This window comes from Somniosus microcephalus, chromosome 2 (assembly GCF_052327205.1).
Source record: "Somniosus microcephalus isolate GS21.2 chromosome 2, FLI_Smic_1.0, whole genome shotgun sequence".
Taxonomy (NCBI): Eukaryota; Metazoa; Chordata; class Chondrichthyes; order Squaliformes; family Somniosidae; genus Somniosus; species Somniosus microcephalus.
In genome coordinates this window covers 326,674,123-326,688,248 of record NC_140988.1, presented here as the reverse complement: position 1 = coordinate 326,688,248, position 14,126 = coordinate 326,674,123, and positions in this window count along the sequence as shown.

Here is a 14,126-nt window from a genome sequence, read left to right as displayed (position 1 = left end):
CGGGAGGGGTCAAGCCTGGGGGAGCAGCGGTTCGGGTAAAAGGCCCAGCGGCCAAGACAGCCCCACCCGCCAAAGCCCCTAGAAGGTCCCCACGGATGCCCCAGCCAAGAAAGCTCCAGTTACCAAGGGCCGCCCCTCGAGCCAGGGAGGGGTCCAAGGACAGGGGTCCTCAGCCAGCAGCCACGGGCTGCGATGGACCAACGGTGAAGGATGGTGCGGTCATGCCGGGGGTAGCGGTGAGCTGCAGTCCGACCAGGGATTAGCCTGGCCGCCTGGAGACGGGCGGCGGATGTATATAGTTTTAGTTTAGGTTAAGTTTAAGTTAAGGTGTAATTATTTGGCTTAAGTTTGGGTGTTTATAATTTAAGTTAAATAAGGTGATGATGGGTAGTTTTATGTAAGTAGTCTGTTAAGAGTGTATCTTTGGGTGGAGATCGCGGGACCTGACCATGCTTCACCAAGCCAGAGAATCTCTTAAGGACCTGGCTGCATGTTTTTACATCTTTTGCAGAAAGATTTTCGGGATGGAATGGATCGTGATCCTACTCACCCTGATTGGGATGAGTACGGAGAGGAGGGGCGCCGTCCAAGACTCCTACATCTATGGGTGTTCGGGAGACACGGCGCCCCTGGCGATCGATGGGAGCGGTGAACGGGATGCGGAGGAGACCGCCGTCTACTTCCACGAGGGAAGGTGGCCAGGATGGTTGGGGTCCAATTCGTCTCAGTACTCCAGCCAAACCAGATTCACGTATGGGGAAGCCTCCCACCTGTGCCCCCGGGTACGACTCGTTACCACGAGGGTCAGCATCACCGTTGGAAAGCGAATATGTTTGACGTGTAAAGGACACATTCCACTGGATAGGTGGTGGTGGCTCAGGAAGTTGAGCAAGGACATGAGGAACCCTGAAGTTGAGTGGGAGCGATGGGAAACAACACCCATTGGACAATTACCGGGACTCATGGAGGACTAAGCGTGTGTTGGGACAAATGGTGGGAGCTGGATCAAGGGATTTACATCTGTATGTGGGGGGTCAGAGACGGTCTGCCCTGCAGGCATATCCATTATGTTCCACCGGCAGTGGCACGACACCGGGAAGGGGATAAGGTGGGATGCCAGCCAGAAGGTGTGTGCGGTCCCATATTCCCAGATCCCAGTCAACGACACTGAGCTGGTAACCAGCCCCCGTAAGCCCCTGCCCACGGCGCAGGCGGCGAGGTTATCCAGGGAAGGTTGCCCCAACGCCACCAAGGGACCAGGGAATGGGTTGGTACTAGTCCCCACCAATCAGATGCTGTACCAGGGGGTACACTACGCGGTAGCCTCCGTGATTTTAAATCTCACCGAGGTACATTTACCGGAGTGGTGCCCCAAAGAAACAGAGCAGTTATACCAGGCCCTATTGTAGGACATGTTCAAGAAATTTTACGAGTTCGATTTTGCCCACGTGGACAAGACCGACCTCTACACCACACACCGAGAATTTTTGGGTAATGCAGGGAGACATGGAATGATGTTTTTACTGCGTTTAATACTGGGTCCTCTGTCATCAACAGCTTGGATGACATCGAGCTGCAGACCCAGATAAACGGCTTCAAAACACAGTTAAAGAGGATATTGCTGGATGAGAACAAGGTAGTGGGCTTGGAGTTGCATGAGGACCAGGCCATGATGGTGCATTTAAAAGAGATCATAGCCGAGTTGGAAAAGCACGCAAAGATGGTAAATGCTCTCATAAGGGAGGACAGAAATGCTTCTGACCAGGCTGCGCAGAATGAGGTGTGCGTATTATATGGGGCGTGGTTACTGGGTGAGGGCCGCAGTAATCTGGAGGATTTAAAACAAGGTTTGGTCCCCTCCTGGATTAGCAACAAGCACCTCGCAGCCCTCCACCCTTTTGAGAATGCATTGAGCCCGTGCCAACTCCGGCTAGCCTCCGAAGCCTATCCAGTCCCCATGGATTGTGGGTGGTCCAACCACACAATCATGGGAGTTGTAGTTAGGATGCCGGTCATGGGTCGGACAGCCCGACCCACACCAGTATACAGGGTTGAGAACATTGGAGTCATTCAAGGGGGTGCACACATTCGTTTCACAGCGGTCCCACCTTACGTCATTAAGTGGGAGCACGCTATGACAGGTACTGACCTCTCAGGGTGCCGGAGCCGGGGAGCACACATAATCCTGTGTCCCCAGCACTTGAATGCCTATTCAAAACCGCAGTGTGGGTTCAGAGCTGCTGACGCGAAGCTTATAAATTGCACCATGGAGGCAATGGCACAAGGCCATGGGGGAGAAATTCGGTTGTTAGCGCCAACAATTAACGCCTAAAGAGGCCGAGAAGTGGGGCGCTAGCCAATTTCCGGGCGGGCGCAAAGCGCCTCGCCCCATATTGAGCATGCATTTAGCACCAGCGCTAAATCTTAGCGCCTGCTCATGGGCGCAGGCTGATTATGACGTCATTCGAGTGTGCAACGCCTTTTGGGCGCCCCGGACCGGAAATTCAGTGGCGCCCCCCTCCGTAGCGCCTGGCGCTATTAGTGACAGCTTATCTGGGCCTTACCAAGTCGCTCTCGGGCTGGAGGAGCGTTATTTAAAGGGGACTGGTGTGGTTTAAAAGCGGCAGCCATTTTTGGAGCACAACTTCCTCGAGGGCTACAAAGAGTTGCTGAGCTGCACACTGAGAGCCATTTGACCACTGAGCCAGCGCAGTCAGACGATCTTCAGCCTTCTGACCATCACCTTGCTGTTGGTGAGCCTTGACAACGGGGAACCTTCCTGTGGGCACTTATTATGGGGGCTGCATTGGAGGGGAACGACCTGCTGCTGAATCATCTGGAAAGGGCACTGAGATGCTGGGAGAGGGGGGCGGGCATGGCCAGACGGAGGAGGGCCAACAGACGTCGCCACAGCAGACCTTACGCTGGCAGGGTTTTCCGACAGCAGTTTTCCTACATGAACATGCCGGAGGAGCAGTGTGTCAGAAGGCTGCAATTTAGAAAGGAGGTGGTGACTGAACTGTGCCAGCTGCTTCAGCCAGATCTGCAGCCTCAGATAAAGTGCAGGACATCTCTGTCGGTGGCTGAGAAGGTGCCTGCTGGCCTGAACTTCTACGCGAGCGGCTCTTCTCAGGCTGCGCGTCAGAGGCTGATCAGAAGTAGCTTCTAGGCCCCTCTCACGGAATGCTTGCTGCCATTCCAAGAACAGGAATGGAACCGGTCTGATACCCCCAAGCCTGTGAAGGGCAAGGTGCATGTAAATAGCAGGCATGGCTATTGTAAATGAAGAAAGTGTTTCATTACACAAAATGTGGTTCCTTCAAACATGAGAAAGCTATGGCAACAGAAAGCAAAACTAATACACTGACACATAACTGCCTCTCACACCTGGGAGACTGTCCAAAACATAAATCACTTTCCGACCATCTTCCTTGGCCTTGAATCCACTGCGCCAACCAACGCATCCAATGCCCCATCAGTGAGGTGTTCCGCCCTCTGCCTCACCCTTTCCATGTCTTGCTAGGCTGGTGCGCCACAGGTAGGCTCCCACCGCTTTGAAGGCCTACAAGGCAGTGAGTGTGTCTGGTGATGCCAATTGACCTGCCCCTTTAAGAGCTGACCAGCGCCAGTGTGTCTGAGGGAAAGTGATTATTGACAGCACCCTCACTGCGCCGCGCCGCCTCAACATTAGGTTGCGCCGCTGAGTTAGCGCCTTAAGAGTAGCGTGCAGTGCCTGATTTAGCGCCGCAATCACCTTTAGGGGCGCTGCAACCCAATATCGCGCTAGGTGGCGCTAAATTGTGCCTGGCGCTAAACTTTGCGCATCGCCAGGACTAGCGCCCCAAACGCGGCTATACCAAATTTCTAGGCCCATGTTCCCCCGCAGGTAGCATATATAGGAGGTGGGACATATTGTGTCACCACCGGAGCGGCCCACTACCAGCATGGACAGCATAGCTGGTGTCCGGTTAGTGACAGCAGTTTCTGTTTTAAACCCAAGGCAGAAGTTCAAGTGGCCCAGGAGCGAATTGTCCCCATTCCTGAACCCTCCAATGTTCACCTCACTGTGAAGGAGAATTTTACGAACTTGCAAAAGTAAGTAGCGCACTTTGGCTATGAAATTCCCCCTCTCCCTGAACATCTGACCAAATACTCAAAGCCGTTATAGTTTCGCAGAAACATTTTTATACACTCGAACAGAAAACAGTAGAGATAGGGACTAAGATATTGGATATTGTGACTCCACCCTGGTGGAACATTTTCAGTAATATAGAGGTCCCTTCGTGGATCAGACTGGTTTCCCACATTCTCGTGGTTTGCCAGTTAGGGATAGCGTTGTATTTAGTTTGTATCCAGTGTAAGGGAAAAGGTCGGTGGTCAGAATTGCAAAACCAGAGCTTTTGGAAAGAACATTATGTAAAGGTGGAGGAAGATACACCGGTTTAAGTCTTTTTCCCTGTATTTTGATTAAAGAATTGTTGTTTTTTTGTATTTGTTATTTTTAATTAAAGGTTTTTCTTTTGTTGTTTTCTTTTGTGACGCGGTTTAATAAAAATATGTGTACCAAGTGGTGCAGGGGTGTTAGACCCCCTCCATGCTTGGATGAGTGTGTAAAGTCTGTAGTTTTACTCTCTGTATGCTGATGTACAGTACATTTTCGCAGAATGGGAAGTGCATATGTCATGGGTATATTAGATAGATAATTACAGGGGGAGGTTGACTATGGGAGGTCAGAAAATTTTTGCTCACTTTGAATGTATGATACTTCAAGCAAGTTTTAGTATCACAGGGAGGAATGTAAGATTCGCAAAATTTCTGCATTTCCCCGTAGGCTGTTATTAATAAACGGGACCCTGCGTGGACATTTTAAATTAAAAAGGGTACCCAAGATGGCGTCCGTGCCTCGTGGCAGAAAGCCTATGGGATTCCAAAATGGATTCTGCAACGCAGACGGCTTGGGAGGAATCATAAGAAATAGGAGCAGGAGTAGGCCAATCGGCCCCTCGAGCCTGCTCCACCATTCAATAAGATCATGGCTGATCTGATCCTAACCTCAAATCTACTATCACTCTCCATCCCACCCGAACCCATGTGATCTCCCGGGAGAGGCGAAAAACCAGATAAAAAACCCAATGGCCAATTTGGGAGAAAAAATCTGGGAAATTCCTCTCCGACCCATCTAGGCGATCGAAACTTGTCTAGGAGATCACTCTGTCCCTGTATTTCCTACAGTACTTACCTTCTGTAAAAGGTGATCTCCACCCCAGCCAGGAACAGGCCCAATTTGCTCTTGAAGGACACCTAGCTGGCAGCCTGTTCGATGTCTCCACTAATCCCTGTGAATAGAACCATCTCCTGAAATCTAACACAGAATTAGAACACAAGAAGTAGGAGCAGGACCAGGCTACATGGCCCCTGGGCCCACTCCACTACCCACAGGGCCATGACCATTCCGAACCTAGACTCATGTCCAATTTCCTGCCTGCTCCCCGTAACCCCGAATTCCCTTTACTTCTAGGAAACTGTCTATTTCTGTTTTAAATTTATTTAATGATGTAGCTTCCACAGCTTTCTGGGGCAGCAAATTCCACAGACCTACTACCCTCTGAGTGAAGAAGTTTCTCCTCATCTCAGTTTTGAAAGAGCAGCCCCTTATTCTAAGATTATGCCCCCTAGTTCTAGTTTCACCCATCATTGGGAACATCCTCACCGCATCCACCCAATCAAGCCCCTTCACAATCTTATATGTTTCAATAAGATCGCCTCTCATTCTTCTGAACTCCAATGAGTAGAGTCCCAATCTACTCAACCTCTCCTCATATGTCCACCCCCTCATCCCCGGGATTAACCGAGTGAACCTTCTTTGTACTGACTCGAGAGCAAGTATGTCTTTTCTTAAGTATGGACACCAAAACTGTATGCAGTATTCCAGGTGCGGTCTCACCAATACCTTGTACAACTGAAGCAATACCTCCCTGTTTTTATATTCTATCCCCCTGGCAATAAAAGCCAACATTCCATTGGCCTTCTTGATCACTTGCTGCACCTGCTTACTAACTTTTTGAGCTTCGTGCACCAGGACCCCCAGATCCCTTTGCACTACAGTACTTTCCAGTTTCTTGCCATTAAGATAATAACTTGCTCTATGATTTTTCCTGCCAAAGTGCATAACCTCACACTTTCCAGTATTGTATTCCATCTGCCAAATCTCTACCCACTTACTTAGCCTGTCTATGTCTCTTTGCAGGTTTTTTATGTCCTCCTCACTCACTACTTTCCCTCCCATCTTTGTATCATCTGCAAACTTTGATATGTTACACTCGGTCCCCTCCTCCAAATCGTTAATATAGATTGTAAAGAGTTGGGGACCCAGCACTGACCCCTGCGGAACACCACTAGTTACTGATTGCCAGTCTGAGAATGAACCATTTATCCCAACTCTCTGCTTTCTGTTAGATAGCCAACCCCAAAAGTTGTAGTCCCGCCTCCTACCCGCCTCCTCAATGAAAATCCAGCCCAATGTATGGCGTTTTAAGAAGGTTGTCCACACATTCATAGCCATATGCTAGCCACCTGTGTTTGACGTGTAGGCTTACACTAATCTGGCATGGAAGAGTGTATCCCTTGCGTGACGGCCAGCAACGTGCTCGAGTGCTGCTGCATTGGCCACATCCGGCCCCACAAGGTGTGCCTCCTCCTCTTCATCCCCCTCGTCCTCCTCCACCTCCTCATCCTCCCCCTCTTCTTCCGAGGATGCTCTGTGCTGAGCCACTTGTTCCTCAGAGAGCTGTAAGCCGCGCTGCTGTGCGATGTTGTGCAGGGCACAGCAGACCACGATGATTCTGGACACCGTGGCTGGTGCATACTGCAGGGCTCCACCAGAACTGTCGAGACATCGGAATCACTTTTTGAGAAAGCTGATGGTTTGCTCTATGATGCTTATGGTAGAAATGTGCCTCACATTGTACCGCTCCTAAACCTTGTTTGATGACCTCCTCATCGGTGTCATGAGCCACTTTTTCAGGGGATAGTCCTTGTCGCCACGTAGCCATCCGGAAACATAGAAACATAGAAACATAGAAGCTAGGAGCAGGAGTAGGCCATTCGGCCCTTCGAGCCTGCTCCGCCATTCAATCATTCAGTACCCTGTCCCTGCCTTCTCCCCATATCCCTTTAGCCTCAAGAAATATATCCAACTCTTTCTTGAATATATTTAATGATCTGGCCTCCACCCCCCTCTGTGGTAGAGAATTCCACAGGTTCACCACTCTCTGGGTGAAGAAATTCCTCCTCATTTCAGTCCTAAATGGCTTACCCCTTATCCTTAGACTATGACCCCTGGTTCTGGACTCCCCGGCCATCAGAAACATCCTTCCTGCATCTAGTCTGTCCAGGCCTGACAGAACTTTATAGGTTTCGATGAGATCCCCTCTCAATCTTCTAAACTCCAGTGAGTATAAGCCCAATCGACACAATCTCCCCTCATACGTCATTCCTGCCATCCCAGGTATCAGCCTGGTGACTCTTCGCTGCACTCCCTCCATGGCAAGAACGTCCTTCCTTAGGTAAGGCGACCAAAACTGCACACAATACTCAAGGTGCGGCCTCACCAAGGCCCTGTACAACTGTAGCAAGACATCCTTGTTCCTGTACTCGAACCCTCTTGCTACGAAGGCCAACATACCATTTGCCTTCTTAACCGCCTGCTGCACCTGCATGCTTACCTTCAGCGACTGGTGCACAATAACACCCAGGTCTCTTTGCCCTTCCCCTTCTCCCAATCTATTGCCATTCAAATAATAATCTGCCTTCCTGTTTTTGCTACCAAAGTGGATAACCTCACATTTATCCACATTATAGTGCATTTGCCATGTTTCTGCCCAATCACCCAACCTGTCCAAATCGTACTGGAGTTTCACGACATCCTCCTCACAGCTTACCCTCCCACCCAGCTTTGTGTAGTCTGCAAATTTGGAGATATTACATCCAATTCCCTCGTCCAGATCATTAATATATATTGGGTTAGCGGATTGAAGAGCTCAGGTACAGTAGACTGCTGCAGGATGAAGGATTCATGGCAACTGCCAGGGTACTTTGCGCAAACATGCATGATGATCTTCCTGTGGTTACACAGCAGCTGGACGTTAAGGAAGTGGAAGCCCTTGCGGTTGACAAATACAGCTGGGTTGTGATGGGATGACCTAATGGCCACATGTGTGCAGTCTATGACACCCTGCACCCTTGGAAAGCCTGTCATATTTGCAAAGCCAACGGCACACGAAGTTACACTTGCTTCATCCATGGAGAAGTGGATGTAATTGTGCACTTTTGCAAAGAGGGCATCGATAGCCTGTATGATGCAGGTGTGCGCGGCCGATTCGGAGATGTCGCTGATGTCTGCTGAGGATCCCTGGAAGGAGCCTGAAGCAAAGAAATTGAGTGCAGTGGTGACTTTGACAGCCACTGGTAAGGAGTGTCCACCCCTTCCTCTGGGCGCCAGGTCTTGGTGCAGCATTGCGCAGATGTCAGCGACTACCTCTCGCGAAAGTCTCAGCCTCCTTTGGCACTGCTGCTCGCTGATGTTGAGGAAGCTCATCCCCTGCCTGTAAACCCGGTGCTGGGGGTATCTCCTGCGGTGAGGTGCAGCCTTGCGCTGACGCCCCCTGCCCTGTGCGTCATCAGGAGGCTGAGGAGAAGGTTGGCACTCCTGCTGTTGGTGCTGTTGTGCCCGGTTGTGCTGCTGCCGCGGCTGCTCTTCCTCCGAATCTGCTGACCAGGATGAGAGGGTATAAATGGTTCCCATACCGCTGGTATATATCTCAGTGCAGGAATGGAGGTTGTGTGCACTCAGACAAAGTGGCCAGAGGGTATTCCAAGGAGGTCACACAGCAATTGGACTTCAGCCTCAACACTCACAAGATTAGTGGAGCTGCTAAATGTCTCCCAAGCCTCAAAGCACTAAGTTGTGGCATGTGAAAGAATGAGAGATTGCAGGACCGCTTTTAAGCTGCTCAAGCAGCTGCCAACAATTCTGGTCTCGCTGAACTCAGCTTGGTTCACCTGCCGTGTTTTTAGGAAGGCAGGCAGTATGCTGAAAAACCTCCAAAATCAGATCAGCTCTTTAAAATAGGATTAGCCAGGCAAACTGCCTTAATTGCCTCTCCTGCCGTTTGGTGTCGGGTCAGTTCAGGAGCGGCTGACCCGACACTTGCCAAAGTTGCATGGAGGCAGGATGGAGGCGGGTTCGCAGCCCGCACCCAGTTTTTCCGATTTTCGCTACAGACCCGCCTCCAAACCTGCCCTCTGAGGGCTATTAAATTTGCGGCCTTTGCGTTCTTGGACAAATTTGTTTGCACCTTTGGAAGTGGCTTAGCAAGTTGCAGTGAATGGTGAGACATAACGGCACCCCCCGCAATGCCGATGAGTATGAAAGGAATGGCTTGGGCATTGTAGGGATGCTTTATGGTGTTGGTGTGGGGTGGTGCCAACCTGGCATATCATGTGGCAGCCAGGGTGTGCAGCATCAAGTGAAGTAAATGTGGCCATGGTGAGGCCATCCCTGGTGTCCTGGGCAGCAATGTGGTCGGGTGCTGATGCCCTCTGTCCTGTGCAGCATCCAGTGATTGCGGCGAAGGTTGTGGTTATTGGTGCTGCTGGTGTGCCTGGTGATGCTGGTGTTGGGGCTGATCATGGTCAGATTCTGAGGACCAAGGTGAGAGAGTATAAACCGTACCCAAGCTAATGGAATAGATGGCAGGTGAACTTGAGATGGCAGAAGCGACCTGTCAATGGAGAGAGTGGTTGTTCCAATGAGGTGACACTGGATAGAGAGTTTGCTCCAAACACTTGTAACCTGCATAAAGCTCAATCTGTCTTCTAAATGCAGTAAGCAACAGCTTCTGAGCTTGGAAAGTAAACAGCTGTGAGGTGGGAGCTTTTATAGCACATTTCAAGCTGTCAAGTAATGAGATGATTCCATGGCCATTCAACTCCCGCCCAATTTAACGGACATGGCCCCCGAGCAGCGTGGACCCTGTTGGTGAGCTGGTAAATTGTAAAGGTGAGCTCAAAATTTTGATAATCCTCTGTTAACAAGGTCATAATTGCCTCCCCCGCCACTGTGTGTCAGGTCTGCTCAGCGCTGACAGACCTGACAATTGGTAAAGGCACATGGCAACGGGTTGACAGCGGGGTCCTGACCCGCTGTCAAAAAAAAACACCTTCCCACCCGACCACTGACCCCCCGGAAAATTCCCCCCATAGCCACTCTGCTCTCGTACCCTTTGACCTATAACAGCGCTATGGACATTGAGGAAATTCAGGGCTGCAGTGAATCTGTGCTGTACCCTTCTCTATCGCTTCACAATCCTTCCAATATTGTTGAGCCCAACATCATACTATTGTTTGATATAGATTCACCATTGCATCCTGACTTTTAAATTTTATGGGCTAGATCTGATCACTGCTGCTTGTGACCTGGGCCTGCAAAAAGCTGCGATCCATCAAAAACAAATCACATGGCTGATCAAAGGCCCAGGGAGAGAGCTTGCTGGTTTGGCATTGGATGAAGGCATTGTGGCTGCTGCCAGGATAGCGGGCATTGACATTGAGGATTTGCTTCCTGTGGTCTCACACCAACTGCACATTAAGTGAGTGGTAGTCTTTGCGGTTACGGAAGATTGTGGTGCCCACAAAGCCACGTGGGTGCAGTCAATGGCTCCCTGCACCATGGGGATGCCCGCTATCCTGGCAAAGCAACATGCACACTCATCCTGCTTCTCTCTGGTGATCAGAAAGCCAATGTAATCTCTTCTCCTACTGTAGAGAGCCTCAGTGGCCTCCCGGATGCAGCGATGGACAGTGAACTGTGAGATGTTAGCTATGTCTCCTGTTGCAGACTGGAAGGATCTGCTGGCAAAGAAATTGAGGGCCACAGTGACCTTGACTGCCACTGGGAGAGCCGTGGTCACCCTGGTCTGAGGCTGGAGGTCTGGTTGCAGGAGGTGGCAGGGTCCTGTGACCACTTCCTTGGTGAAATGAAGTCTCCTAATACACTAGTACGATAGCAAAATACTGCAGATGTTGGAAATCCGAAATAACAACAGAAAATGCTGGAAAAACTCAGCAGGTCAGGCAACATCCGTGGAGAGAAATTTGAGTTGACGTTTTGGGTCGAACCCTTCTTCAAAACTGGAAAGAAAAGAAAATAGATCGAAGGCAGGGCTGCGATCGGACAAAGAAGTTTATTATCGGACTGACTCGACCTCAGTGCTTCAGTTAGGGATCTGACGATTCCTACACCCCATGATTTTTAGCAGGTGTTGCAGTTTGAAGCCTTTGAAAAATATTCAATGAGGGTGTTTTGTACTTGCCAGCACACTCCCTGATACCAAAGAACCTTGAAATGATCATGGAAAACTCTTGCAGTAGCAGGAAGTAGCACACAGCCACTCAAACCGCAAAACCCTGACAGGTGCAAGTGATTGGTGATGTTCCCTTTAAATAGCATCGCTGGAGGCGGCTTCCTGCTGCTGCCCACCACCTGAAACTGCCGGTGCTTCCTCCAGCCGGTAAGTACCTTGGCTAAAACGAAGTTGGGAGATCGGGCGTCCAATGAGCATTGCACACTCACTGACATCACAATCTCCAACCTGGTGAGCTCCCTGACGATCGAGGTTACCGGCAGCGCTACTGGCAACACCGATATGGTGTGCGGCATTGAAACCGGCATCAGCTGTCGTTACAGCTGTCAACGGCATTTTAGCGCCATCTCCTGGCACCAACGTGTGGCACAAGCCACACGAATTTCTCCCCCTTGTCATAAAACCCAGTATTCCATTACCCTTCTTTAGGCCTTATCGACTTGAGGTGCTGCTTTTAATGTCTTCTGAATCCCTTTGCTCTTCCTCATCTCTCAAGCTTCCCCCATTCAAAGTCTTTTTTAACCAAAATGTACCATCTCACATTTACTGACATTGAATTACACCTGCTACTTTTTTGCCACTGCCTCCACTTATTTATATCCCCTACAGCTTCCTTTGGTCCTCAGAATTATTTACTTTGCCTCCAATTTTAGTATCATCTGAAAATTTGGACACCGCTCCCTCTAGCCCTATATCCAAATCATTGACATGCACGGTGAATAGAAGCAGTCCCAAGCAGAACCCTGTGGGCCCCACTACCCATGTCCAACACTCCCCGTAAATCCCACTCTGGTTCCTCTCTTCTAACCAGTTTTTAATCTAATTTGCTACCCTTTCCCTAATGCCATACCTTTTAATCTTTTCCAATATTCTCCTATATCTTGGGACATTTTGGGCACGATATAAATGCAAGTTGTTTGTTTCTCATCTTCTCCTATACAGAGAAACACAGACAGCTCTCCTTGAAAGAATCACAATTAACACCTTTGAAGTTATTTCAGTACAGGTAAGCTATAACTTCAAGCCTATGCCAAAAAGGAAGTGATAGTGGACAGTCCCACTTTGCTACCCAGTTTCCCTGCTTTAAACTTCTTTGATTAAATATTGTATAATAATAAAACTGCATAGACTTTTTATTAGTCTCCTGCTTTTTATCCGTGTTCTGGCAGATCATTTACGCTCATCTCTGCTAAGTGCCTTGTGACATTTTAGTATGTAAAAGGTGCTATATAAATGCAAGTAGCTGTTGTGTGGTACTTTGTCAAAGGCTTTTTAAAGTTAACGTACACCACCTCCACGGCATTTCCCCCATTCACCATATCTGTCACCTCCTCAATCATTGCCTTGTTCAAGTTTCACATCTCCAATTAATGTCAAGGAAATAACTGGCTGATCTACTGAATGCAGTATCAGGCCTACAATCAGCATGACTCCGGTTCCATCTTGGTGAGGAAACAGTCCGTTCAACGGTGTTGGAATATATATATTTTCACTTTTGGAGTTTTATACTGAAACCAAGGCAAAATGGCTATTGTAAGAATTATGGGTAGGGTAAAATGTGAGTAAATGAAGTGTGTCTTTCTGAAATCCTTGACTCAGTTAACAAACAGGCAGCAGAAGTTTCTTATTTTACTAGCTGCCAGGAAGATATTAACCACTGTCTATAACTTTAGACAATAGAACAAGATATTGGTGGGGTCAGAGCCCTAGAATTTTTTATGTTCAGCAATCTGTTTGATAACCGAAGGGTCATAACATTTTGAGTAATGTTAAACTTGATGACCTAAGGGTCACAAGCTGAAATTTGCTGACAAGTGAATTGTAGAAGTCACAAACATGACCAATGAAATGGGTATAAAAAAAGAGGGAAAAGCTCTTGAAATTTTTCACTTTGGCAGAAATGGAGAAGCATCGGAACCCAGTCGAGTGTCCCAAGCTTGAGCATGCTGTCAACTGCTTAATTACAGCTTGTATTAGAATAGGTCTTATAGACTCTTGTTAACTCTCTTTTAATGTTGTGTCTAATTAAGACTTTTGTCTAATAAAGTAATATGTTGAACTGACTTCGCATGAGTTCATTAGAACCGTAATCCAACAAAAGGCATAAGAAGAATCATTATCCTCTCATAACTTGGGCTATATGAATAATTAAGGGAAAAGAAAGCTGGACAACCAAATGTGGATGTCTCATCTTCTCCTATATAGAGAATCACAGACAGACTGAAAGAGTCACAGATAATACCTTTGAACTTGTTACAGTACTGGTAAGCTATAAATTCCTAATAAAAAAGTATAATGCACAGAAACTCATAACCTGAAGCACGGTGGACCCTGAAGTCTGTCACAGAAGCATCCATTTAAGATGATAGTTTTAACACTGAAACAATAGATGGTGGCTTAGGTTTCTGTATTTTATCTATTAAAGGGAACACTTGCCATAGAGAGAGAGCAACGAAAGTTTACCAGGCTAGTTCTTGGGATAGGGGGATTGTCCTATGAGGACAGATTGAGTAGATTAGGCCTATATTCTCGAGAGTTTAGAAGAATGAGAGGTGACCTCATTAAAACATACAAAATTCTTACAGGGCATGACAGGGTAAATGCAGGGAGGATGTTTCCCCTGGCTGGAGAGTCTAGAATCAGGGGTCATAGTCTCAGAATAAGGGGTCGGCCATTTAGGACTGAGATGAGGAGAAATTTCTT